Genomic DNA, 12,862 nt, shown 5'->3' with positions numbered 1-12,862 from the left:
AAGACAATGACATGATGCTTATCGTGTTTAATGTATTAATGTCAACCACCACTCTTAATACATATTTAATTCTTTAATTTTCGAGAAGCTATATATTATTATTTTTTAACATGTGATAAAAAAATATTTTTAAACCATGTTCAATAAAATTAATGAGAAATAATTTTTAAAAAATTCAATAATTTCGTCTAAATCCACATTCACAAACAATTTTGTGACATGACACGTGTTTGACACATTTGAATGATAACAATAATTGTTTCATAAATATATTTATCTAAATGGGTTGTGATTTTATCTACAAAATCTCTTCATAATATACATAACATCCTATTATTCCGAAAAAAAAAATGAAACATGTGATCATAAGTAAATTATGTATAAATCAGAAAAAGTTATTTTATTAAATTTACTATGTGTATTCCAAAACAAAATTTATTTTTGAATGATTTACCTCATGAGTGATAATGAACATTGCAATCATTTGTATTTTAAATTTATTTATACAGTTTTAATTAAACTGATTGATATAATCAATACAAAAATTTTAATATAGTTTACGTTTTCATAGAGTTTAGTTTTAATTAAGTAAAAAAATAAAAAAAAACATATAATACATATTACATTTGAATTAATATAAAAATTAATTAAATTCAAAATTGAATTAAATGAATTGATATAATCAATGCAAACAATAATTGAAATGATCATTTATTGCAGTACACATATATCAATATTCATAATAAATTTTTTTTTTTTTTAGAAATGACATTTTGGCGAAAAATTACTATTTTTTGACAAAAACTCTGCTTTTATATATATAGATAATTAGGATAAGAGTAAAATATTACTCTATTGTTGTTGGCTTTTTCTTATAATTAAAATTAAATGAATTTTATTTCTAACTTTTCTCGTTGCATCCAAAAACTTCTTTATTATTATTGTTGTTGTTGTTGTTAGAGTATGTCTCTTGTGAGACTGTGTAACGCCCCGAAAATTTAAAGGTCCACGCGAACCACATGCATATAAATTATTAAATTCTCCTGTATTTTTAATTAAATGTTTTAATTGCATGAATTAATTATGTTTTGCATACTTGCATATTTAAAATATATTTTTCTACATGATTGCATAAAAATTGTATTTTTAGGAATATTCAAAGTGACGATCGAGGAACGGGGACCGAGGGCTGAAAAATGTCAAATGTTTTTATTAAATGATTATTTTTAATTATTTAAAATATGGTCGATGCTTTTCATATTTTTGAAAATAGGGGGTTTAGAGGTGATTTTATACGCCGGGACGTAAATTTTATCGGTGTTGGTTTTTCAACTAAAATACGAACTTTTTGGCAACCCGGCTAATAAATTCACATATTTGCTAAAAGAAAAACTTTGTTAATATTTTAATTATGTCCTAATTAGACTAATGGACCCTATTAGATGGCTTAATAAGCCTAATAAGCCTTGAAGGTGACTTAGTAGTATATAATGTATTAATTAAATTAAAAACCCTATTCTCCTAGCAAAAATAATCGGCCACCACTTGGTTATTTTCTGAAAATACTCTCCCCAACCCTACAATCTCACGGCAGCACACACACACCACATGAAAGGAGATTTTCGAAAGTTGCAAGCAAAATCAAGCCAAGGTTCGCGTCCCGTTCTTCGTCGTCAACGGATATTCGAGCGTGTATAACGCAAAGGCACACCTTAATCTCCCTTTTCTCATCCATCATGTCATAATATTTGTTTGAATTGTTGTATGCATGAAAACATGAATTATTATTCAGAATTTTCATACTTCTCATGCGCATGCTTGGAACTTTTTGATTTCTATGCCCAAATTTCATGTCATGTTCGTGTTTAGGGGCTGCCATGTTTAGGGTAAGGTTAAGGAAGGTTTTTGAAACGTTTTTGAGTCCCACACACCACATATAAGTCGACGAAAACAAAGAAAGAAAAAGAAATAAGAACATGCAAGGACTCGTGAATCTGCTGTCATGGAGTATAGGGCACGGTTTTTATGTTTCAGGGGCTGGGGCTTGGATGGTGGGTTCCAGGGGCTAGCCAAGGTCGTGGGTGAGTCAAGGAGGGAGTCCTAGCCAAGCTAGGACTCGCGCTCAAGGGCTGGGAGGAGTCCTTGACAGCAAGGACTCCTACCCGAGAATCTGCCATGGGGGTGCGCAGAGTTCAGACTTTGTTCGGGGCATGGGGGCTCGGTCTGGGGTTCAAGGGCCGGGTCAAGGTGTTGCACTAAAGTCCTAGGAGGGTGCGCGGGTGGTTGGTTCATGGGCTGGGACCACCGGTAAGGGCAAAGAAGCTTGATCAAGAATCCTTGTCCAACATGGTTTCTCGGCCAGCTTATGGTGTATGAGTAGGGGGCTCTTTTTCTGGGTTTGGGGTGTTTTCTGTGAGTTTTCTTGGTCCACTAGAGTACTCCCGTATGTTGGGCAGGTTCTGGTTCATTATGGCCCGAGGGTAACTCGATAGAATTAGGAGATGGCTCGGGGCGAAGATTTTGTGTCATTTTGGGGTTTCCTAAACTTGAAAAAATTGGAAAACGGCTCACGGGGTCGAGTCGTGGTCCATAAGGGCTAAAATAATATAAAAGACTAAATTTAGAATTTAGGAATTTTATATTGAAGTTTGGGATTTTTCGGAATTAAAACGCCTTCAAAACGACTAACTGCGAATTAATTAAAAAGCCTAGTTTTTTTAAGCTAAATAAAATTATGAGAATTTTAATTTAGGCTTAGATAATTATTTGAGACATGTTAGAGTCATGAAATCACGAAAAAATTCGAAATCGAAAAATGTCGAGTCTATGGGTAAAATGGTCTTTTTACACCTAGAAATTAGTAAAGGTCATGGCAGTGCCCTAAATGCTATTTTTATGATATTATGGTTATTTTTAAATGTTTATGAAATGTTCATGATTAAATTATGATTTTTAAATGTCTAAGAGATTTTTATGATTTAAGGAAGACATTTAAAAGACATGTTACATGCATGGTTTCAAAAACAAAATGTTATGTTATGCATGATTTTTATAAAGTGCTGACAATGTAAATGTTGAAGGAAGTGAAGTGATTGTGACTAATTCGTTAATGATGGCGATGTCGTGAGGGTGATGGTCCCAGTGGGAGCCCGACGATCGTGTTTCCATTATTGCGAATATGAGGTTATGAGGATATGAGGTTTGAGGTAAGAATGAGAATATTGTGAGGGGAGAAGACCTCAGAGGGAGCCCATTTATGGGAGAAGGCCCTAGAGGGAGCCCCGACGATCGTATTTCTATTCAATCATGATAGGCCAGGGCCCAATTGACCGGTGAGAGTGTTGCTGGTGTCCCCCGCCGCCCAGTACTGTGGTTACATGTAGATGGATCCATCGACTTTTGAGGTTTGAGGAAAGTCACAATTAACGATTTAATTCAACAAAGGAAAAGAAAAAGAAAAATGTTTATGATCATGAAAAATGTTTATGTTATTCCATGTTGAGGAAAAAAGAAATGTTAAGGTTTATGTTATGCATGTCATGAAAATGTTTATATTTAAAGTTGACGCATCATTATGAAAATGTTCCTATTTAAAGTTCATGCATCATAAAAAGATTATGAAAATGTTCATGTTTGAAGTTTATGCATCTTCATGAAAACGATATTTTAAGTACAAATATTTTTCACTGTTATATGTTGACTGTATTACGTATTACTTGTTATAAAGATGATGGTGTGTTGAGTCTTTAGACTCACTAGGTGTGATGGATGCAGGTGAGTTTGAGGGAGGACTTGACGGGTGATTTGACTGGACTGGAGACGCACACAACCCGAGGACCAGCGCTTCTACTTTTTCCGCATTATGACTTTTGACTCATGCTTTATGATTAAAGATTATTTATTTATGCATTTGAGAGATTTTTGAGAGGTTTAGTATGGGCTATTCTTTTCAAATTATTGTTTTTTAGGTTTGGTAAAATATGCGACGATTTCATTTTATCACTATTGCACTTGGTTTTTAAAATGCTAGTTGGTTAATGTTTAATTTTAAAGGGTAAAATATTTTATAAAAATATTTTCATGTGGGAAAGGTACATGGCTGAAAATTGAGTGTTTAAAAAAAAATTTCTAGTACTTTTAAAGCATTAAAAAGGACACGACATTTCCATAATTTTATAAAGATTAAAGACTGTCTCACAAATCTTTATCTGTGACACGAGTCAACCCTACCGATATTCTCAATAAAAAGTAATACTCTTACCATAAAAAGTAAAAAAATTTCATGGATGACCCAAATAAGATATATGTCTCACAAAATACGACCAGTGAGACCGTCTCACACAAGTTTTTGTCATAATAATAATAATAACACACACATATATACTTTCTACCCGACAGTTTTTATCCCATGTTACTCGGGTCATAGCGTAAGCCAAAGGAACCATGTGTTGATTGTCCTTTAAAAGATTAATCTACTTCAACTGATATGGTCGTGCATATATATATATATATATGATACACAAAAACTCAAGTGAGACAATTTCACGGTCAATTTTTTGAGACAAATATTAAATTTGAGTCACCGGTGAAAAATATTAATTTTTCTGCAAAAATATTACTTTTTATTATAAATATGAACATAATTGACTATCTCACGAATAAAGATCCGTGGGACTATCTTACAAGAGACATACTCATATTGATAATACCTAGATATATATTTTTAATAAACATATGAAAACAATTAAAATATAGAAATTTCTGACATTTACAATGAAAAATAATATTTTTGACAAAATAATAATATTTTTTCATTGATTGAGTCGAGTTAGAGATTCATCTCACAAAATTCACATATGAAAGAGTCTCATGTAATCTTTTTTCATTAATAATACACAAACATTTTTTTAGTAAATAATACCAAAACTTCTAGTTCTAGATCGAGTTAATTACTATATGTTACTTGGATAGAAAAATGCAATCTTGAAAACAATAAATTAATTTATTGATTAATTAAAATTTCTATAAATTAACAAAATTTCATGGTGCCAACATTATTAATTTATATAAATTTTAGTGTATACATTTGCTTATGTTAAAGTTTTGATTCCAATTTCGCAAGTTTTCTTAGGTATAACTAGATTGTAAATACTTGATTAAGTTACATGTTTATATCACAGTAAGAATCTCTATTTTTAAATAATATAATGTTGATAACTTGTTTTGTTTAAGGATAACTATTATCTTTATTGGTGGAACGACAAAAATATAACACTTATTGTCACGTTCCGAGCTCGGATCCGTGCCTGCGTGACTGCACAATGGGTCCCTATAGAACTACTTCGTATTTCTCCTCGCTTTACGGAAACGATTAACACAAGTTGCTATAGAAGTCCATTGTAGCTCATTATACTCATTTTAAACCTTTAATTTTTACAATGTGAGACAAAAGGTATCACAATCACCCCACCTTCAGAACGCAACGTCCTCGTCGCGACGTAACCTCTTGATCCACTAGCGCCGAGAATCTACAGGTGGCTCCTACAAGTTCAAGAGATAACTCCCGTCATGTAGCACTTTGCCCCGCGAGTTCAAGATGTGGCTTTCATGCACGTATCACTTTGCCCCACATAGCACTTATTTCTCGGTGTTCTTTGCCGATGACCGGCTCCAATACCATTCTGTCACGCCTCGAGCCTGGGTCTGTGCCTGCGTGACTGCACAATGGGACCCTATAGCAACTACTTTGTATTCATCCTCTCTTTACGAAAATGTTTAAATCAAGTTGCTATAGAAGTCCATTGTAACCTGATACCCCATGGATGGGCCCATTACCCTTGGCCCATCCCTAGCTCAAAAGGAAGACAAGCCCATCAAGGGCCCATGTATTCTCCTATAAATACCAGGTTTGAGTGTTCAGTTATTGGATTCACTATATTATTTTCAGCAGCGCCCTTAGCTGCTCCCCCATATATCCTCAGTCTCTGACTTGAGCGTCGAAGGGGCTACGCCAGGATACCCTCCTGGCCCCCTCCTAACGGTCTTATTTGTGATTTCAGGCCCAGGGTAATTTTGGAGCCCGTGTCTGGATTAGTGACGCTTGCGTGGATTGGACCCTAAATTTCCCGTGAGTATCACTTGGCGCCGTCTGTGGGAACACTTGAGTTGAGACGTAGAGATGGTAGGCAAGAAAGGAAGTAGAAGAGTTACCTCGGCATCATCGCGTCCTCAGAGGGGACCCGAACAATCTCATGTTGAGACAAGACAAGAACAACCGCATCTTGAGACGAGACATGAACAACCTCGTCAAGAGGCCAGAACTGAGCAGCCCATCCACGAGACGAGGGTCGAGCAAACCCATCCCAATGAGAATGTGGGAAACTTGACCCTGGAACAGCTGGACCAATTTATCACTCGAACAGTGGATGAGGCCATGAAGAGGAATCAAGAGTCTATGTTTGCAGAAGAGCAGGCCGCTCGCCAGGAGCGAGAGGAGAATGTGAAGGGCAGTCAGAGTAGGGTGGAGGAGACGCGACCCCTCCCAAGTGAGGAGAATCCGGAGATGGAGGAGATGTGGAGGGAGATACAGATGTTGAGGCAGCAGTTGGGAAGCAGAGCACCGGCACCCAAGAGAGGAAGTCCCTTTTCACTAGCCATTTTAGAAGAAGAACTTCCTCCAACTTTTCGACAGTCGAATGTGGGAGAGTACGATGGACATACTGACCCCGAGGAACACTTGGGGAGATTTGAGAATGCGGCCATGTTACATCAATATTCAGATGGAGTCAGGTGCAGGGTGTTCCTGGGCACGTTGGCGAGGTCAGCCCAGCAATGGTTTAATACCCTGCAGCCCAACTCCATACAGTCTTTTGACGATTTTGCTACAGCTTTCTTGCACAGATTTGCCAGCAGCAAGAGGCACCAGAAAAATTATTTGACCCTGTTCGTGATGAAACAGCAAGAGAATGAAACTTTGCGAGAATTTGTCCAGCGTTTCAATAGTGCAGCGCTGGAAATACCAGCGGCTACCCCTGACATCATGATAAGTGCCTTCACACAAGGACTGAGGGGAGGGGAGTTTTTCAAGTCGTTGGTCAAGAAGCCTCCGTTGAGCTATGATGATCTGTTGGCTCGAGCTGAGAAATATGTAAACTTGGAAGATGCCCAACGGTACAGAAGGATGGAGAGCCGGCCCGGAGGAAGTAGAGTTGAGGGAGCGGAGAAAGGAGGAAGGAAGAGGGGTGCGGGGGAAAGAGAGGAAGACAGAACTAGTAGTAGAAGACAATTCTCATCCCATGTTCCCCTAGATAGGAGTCGGGACGAGGTGATGGAGGTGAGGGAGCCCGCGGGGAGGTGGGAGAAGTCGCGAAGGGTTGGGTATAGTGCTAGATTATCTTCACGGGATAGACGAGAAGGATCCTCATTAAGGAGTCGACAAAGGTCTCGCTCGCCCCCTAGGCGTGGTCAAGGCCCTCCATGGATAAATCAGAGGATGGGTGAGCAGAGAGGGGAAGGTGGATGTCAAGATGTCCCTCAGGAGCTCGTGGAACCGAGGAGGGGAATGAATGAGGATAACCACCCTACGAGATGAATGATTCATATGATCTCGGGGGGTGCTACTGATGGAGACTCTGGGCGAGCTCGGAAAGCACATGGGAGAAAATTGGAGAACTTTGAGATATATAGTGGTGCAGACTTACCACAAGACCCCGTCATCAGCTTTGGGCCGGAAGACCTCCGGGGCGTTGTGACTCCACATAACGATGCCTTGGTGGTGACGGCCACCATTGCCAATTATTATGTGGCAAGGATATTTATTGATAATGGAAGCTCCGTGAACGTCTTGTTCAAGAGCACGTTGGATCAAATGAAGATGAGAGGATTTGAGTTTGAGCCGGTATCCACCCCGCTGTATGGGTTTGCAGAACACGTCATCTTGCCTTTGGGTCAGATTGTTCTTCCCCTATCCTTGGGGACTGATCCTCGGCGGGTAACAAAGGTGATAGCCTTCACTGTAGTAGATACCCAGTCAGCGTATAGTGGAATTCTAGGACGACCAGCCCTGAAGGATTTTAGAGCAGTAGCTTCCAGTTATCATCAGAAGCTTAAGTTTCCTGTGGGAAGAGGAGTTGGAGTCCTGTGCGGGGACCAAAAAGTCGCACGTCGTTGTTATGAAAGAATCGTGAAGGAAGAAGAAAAGAGAAGTCACGAGCATTCGCATGGAAGCTTGAGCTCAGTCTTGCAGTTGTAGAGTCATTCGGAGAAGCTTCAAAATGGGTAACTTTGTCCTGTGGAGGTACAAGAGGAGCTGAGAGGAAAGTTGGAGAATGCGTCGGGCAAGGGTCTAAAGAGGCTGAGGAACGCTTGTCACCTTAGAGAATATTAATCTTGACTTGAATTTTGCTGTATTTTGTTTCTGAATTTATCTTATGTTATCAGTTGAAAGTTACTAAAGCCAAGTTCTTATATTAAGTTCGTGGATGTTCTTGTATTATGAGGATTATATGAATTTTATTTTACCTGCTTAGGCTGCGCCTAGTAGAGGAGAAGAGTGGGGGGGAGAAAAGTTAAATTTTTCCTGCTAAGGCATCGCCTAGCAGAGGAGTAGAGGCTGAGGTGGAGAATATTTATTTTCCTGCTAAGGCATCGCCTAGCAGAGGAGCAGAGTCGGCGATGAGAGGAGCAGAGTGGAAGAGAAGAATTTTTATTTTCCTGCTAAGGTATCTCCTAGCAGAGGAGTTAGAGGGTGGGGGCGTTGAATTTTATTTTCCTGCTAAGGCCCGGCTTAGCAGAGGAGTTAAAGGGTGGAGGTGTTGATTCTATTTTCCTGCTAAGGCCCGGCTTAGCAGAGGAGTTAGGAGATGATGAGGTGAGAGTTTGATTTTCCTGCTAAGGCCCGGCTTAGCAGAGGAGTTAGATGGTGGAGATGTTGATTTTATTTTCCTGCTAAGGCCCGGCTTAGCAGAGGAGTTAAAGGGTTGAGGTGTTGATTCTATTTTTCTGCTAAGGCCCGGCTTAGCAGAGGAGTTAGGAGATGATGAGGTGAGAGTTTGATTTTTCCTGCTAAGGCCCGACTTAGCAGAGGAGTTAGATGGTGGAGATGTTGATTTTATTTTCCTGCTAAGGCATCGCCTAGCAGAGGAGTTAGATGGTGGAGGTGTTGATTTTATTTTCCTGCTAAGGCCCGGCTTAGCAGAGGAGTTAGGAGATGATGAGGTGAGAGTTTGATTTTTCCTGCTAAGGCCCGGCTTAGCAGAGGAGTTAGAGGGTGGAGGTGTTGACTTTATTTTCCTGCTAAGGCCCGGCTTAGCAGAGGAGTTAAAGGGTGGAGGTGTTGATTCTATTTTCCTGCTAAGGCCCGGCTTAGCAGAGGAGTTAGGAGATGATGAGGTGAGAGTTTGATTTTCCTGCTAAGGCCCGGCTTAGCAGAGGAGTTAGATGGTGGAGATGTTGATTTTATTTTCCTGCTAAGGCATCGCCTAGCAGAGGAGTTAGAGGGTGGAGGTGTTGATTTTATTTTCCTGCTAAGGCCCGGCTTAGCAGAGGAGTTAGGAGATGATGAGGTGAGAGTTTGATTTTTCCTGCTAAGGCCCGGCTTAGCAGAGGAGTTAGAGGGTGGAGGTGTTGACTTTATTTTCCTGCTAAGGCCCGGCTTAGCAGAGGAGTTAAAGGGTGGAGGTGTTGATTCTATTTTCCTGCTAAGGCCCGGCTTAGCAGAGGAGTTATGAGATGATGAGGTGAGAGTTTGATTTTTCCTGCTAAGGCCCGGCTTAGCAGAGGAGTTAGAGGGTGGAGGTGTTGACTTTATTTTCCTGCTAAGGCATCGCCTAGCAGAGGAGTTAGAGGATGGAGGTGTTGATTTTATTTTCCTGCTAAGGTATCACCTAGCAGAGGAATTAGATGGAGGAGTTGAATTTTATTTTCCTGCTAGGGCCCGGCCTAGCAGAGGAGTTAGAGGGTGGAGGTGTTGAATTTAAATTTTCCTGCTAAGGTATCACCTAGCAGAGGAGTTAGATGGAGGAGTTGAATTTTATTTTCCTGCTAAGACCCGGCTTAGCAGAGAAGCTAGAGGGTGGGGGTAGTGAATTTTTATTTTCCTGCTAAGGCATCACCTAGCAGAGGAGCGGAGTTTGAGAGGAGAAAAATGTTATTTTCCTGCTAAGGCATCGCCTAGCAGAGGAGAAGAGTGGATGAGGAGAATTAAATTTATTTTTCCTGCTAAGGTGTCACCTAGCAGAGGAGTTAGAGGGTGGAGATGTTGAGTTTTTATTTTCCTGCTAAGACATCGCCTAGCAGAGGAGCAAAGTTTGGGAAGAGAAAAATTTATTTGGTTAGTCGATAACAAAAGATGTTTACGGGGAGCTGAGTTTACGGGGATCGACCTGCCCGGTCAGGTCGTGGGGGTGTGGGGGCAACGCCCCCATAATTTTTTCAGAAATCACACAACCATTCGCAAGGGAATATATCAAAATTCTCAACGTACTGGAGGAGCGCTCGATGCGTTGGGCGAGCGTGAAGAGGCGAGCGAGTGGCTGCGGGCTGAGCGGGTGTGCGAGGCGAGATGGGGGGGCGCTGGACGAGCAGGCGCACTTGGGCGAGGGTGGAGCGGCGTGAGGCGTGCTAGGGGCGCCGGGCGAGCGCTTGGCTGGGCGAGCGTGGCGCTCTGCGGGGGCGAGCGTGGCGCTCGGAGGGGACGAGCGCTTGGCTGGGGGAGCAGGCGTGCTGGGGGCGCCGGGCGAGAGCTTGGCTGGGCGAGCAGGCGTGCTGGGGGCGCCGGGCGAGAGCTTGGCTGGGCGAGCGTGGCGCTCGACGAGGGCGAGTGCTTGGCTAGGCGAGCGTGGGCGCTCGGCTGGGCGAGCTTAGGCGAGGGGGCGAGGTGGCGAGGGCGAAGCTTGGGCGAGGTGCTGGCAGGCGAGGGGGCGAGGGGCGAGCGTGGCGAGGAGCTGGCGCGTGGGCTTGGGCGAGCTCGGCTGGGCAGGGAGACGGCGAGGCAGGCGAGGCGGGCGTGTGGGCCTGGGCGAGGGGCGAGCGTGGCACCCAGCAGGGCGAGCGGGAGGATGGCGAGGCGCGACGCGCGGGGCTGGGTGCCTGGGCGAGCGAGGGGCTCGGATGGGCGCTCGGCAGGAGACGAGGGGCAGGGGGCTCGGCTGGGCGAGCTCGGCAGGGCGAGCGGGAGGATGGCGAAGCGCGGCGCACGGGGCTGGGCGCTTGGATGCGTGGGGCTGGGCGAGCTTGAATGGGGTTTCGGCGAGGGTAGCGAGGCGAGGACTCGGGCATGGGGGGGGAGAGCTGGTGAACGAATTGAAGAGAAAACTATAACAAGATTGCGATATGATTTAATTTGTTTCCAAATCTTTGGAGCCTGACAAACGACCGGAAGAAAATACACAACTCGTACCCGGTGACCCGAGGACAACACATCTAATCGAACTTTGAACCTACGATTCAGTTCGACTCGGGAGAGGAGACTGGTGATACCCCATGGATGGGCCCATTACCCTTGGCCCATCCCTAGCTCAAAAGGAAGACAAGCCCATCAAGGGCCCATGTATTCTCCTATAAATACCAGGTTTGAGTGTTCAGTTATTGGATTCACTATATTATTTTCAGCAGCGCCCTTAGCTGCTCCCCCATATATCCTCAGTCTCTGACTTGAGCGTCGAAGGGGCTACGCCAGGATACCCTCCTGGCCCCCTCCTAACGGTCTTATTTGTGATTTCAGGCCCAGGGTAATTTTGGAGCCCGTGTCTGGATTAGTGACGCTTGCGTGGATTGGACCCTAAATTTCCCGTGAGTATCATAACCCATTATAAACTCATTTTAAATCTTTAATTTTTACGATGTGGGACAAGATGTATCACACTTGTTCTGGCGAAGCAATTAGGTGTCATTCACAATTGTCGGTGATATCTGTCAGCCTGTGGAATTATTTGAGTTTGAACTTTTCGATCTTTCCGAAATCGCCCAAGTGTCATTGAGGAAGAATGTGAAGTTACCTAGACAAATATTTCAGAGCTTATGAGTATTCTCTATCTCATATTATATGGCAACGAAATCACTTTCTAGTCGAAACCTTAGCATTTGATGAGATCACCTGACAAAAATTCCAAAAGATCATAATATTGTATGTAGAAATCTACAAATTGAGGCAATATATTGTTTGAAAGTTTTATATAAAGAGCAAGTTTTTGTGAAGCGGTTTCTAGAGCCGTCAATATGGGTTGAGTTGAAATTTTACTAACTTATTTAAAGATAGTCCTAAACAGACCAGTCCGTATGTGTGTTTGTGTTTCAAACTAATATATTCATGATCTAAGGTTTTATATATTTGTCCAAAGCACATATCAAACGTTAAACAATCCGATCCCCATTTCGGAAAAATGAAAAAGAAGGGTCATCTAGATCTGATCCAACTCATGAATTTCACTTCAAACTATCAAATAATGAACCAACACAATTTTCTATGTAATAGCTATCAAATATATGCTACTTGTACACTAAACTCTTCAATAATCGCTGATAAATCCGACGAAAAAACATGTAATCTAGACAATTGTAGCTCGTAATTGTGCGATAATCAACATGGCATCACAAACAATCAACCATTTACGAGTCTAATTAGGGTTTTGAAAAGATTATCTAAGCTTAAAAAAGAAATAAAAATCTTTTTTTCGTTGAAACAGGCACAGAATATCACTTCAAATCACAATTATCTAAATCGGTGGGAAAAAGTACTTCAAATCATGAAACAAATTAGCTGCCAGGAGAGAATTAATTTAAAATGATCGAATTTATAGATGATTATTTTTCACCAAATTTTGGCAGCTTTTATACCCAACTATAATGATAATGTTTCATTAAA

The sequence above is a fragment of the Primulina tabacum genome, chromosome 10 (genome assembly GCF_025594145.1).
Source record: "Primulina tabacum isolate GXHZ01 chromosome 10, ASM2559414v2, whole genome shotgun sequence".
NCBI classification, from domain to species: domain Eukaryota; kingdom Viridiplantae; phylum Streptophyta; class Magnoliopsida; order Lamiales; family Gesneriaceae; genus Primulina; species Primulina tabacum.
Note: the sequence above shows the minus strand (reverse complement) of the source record.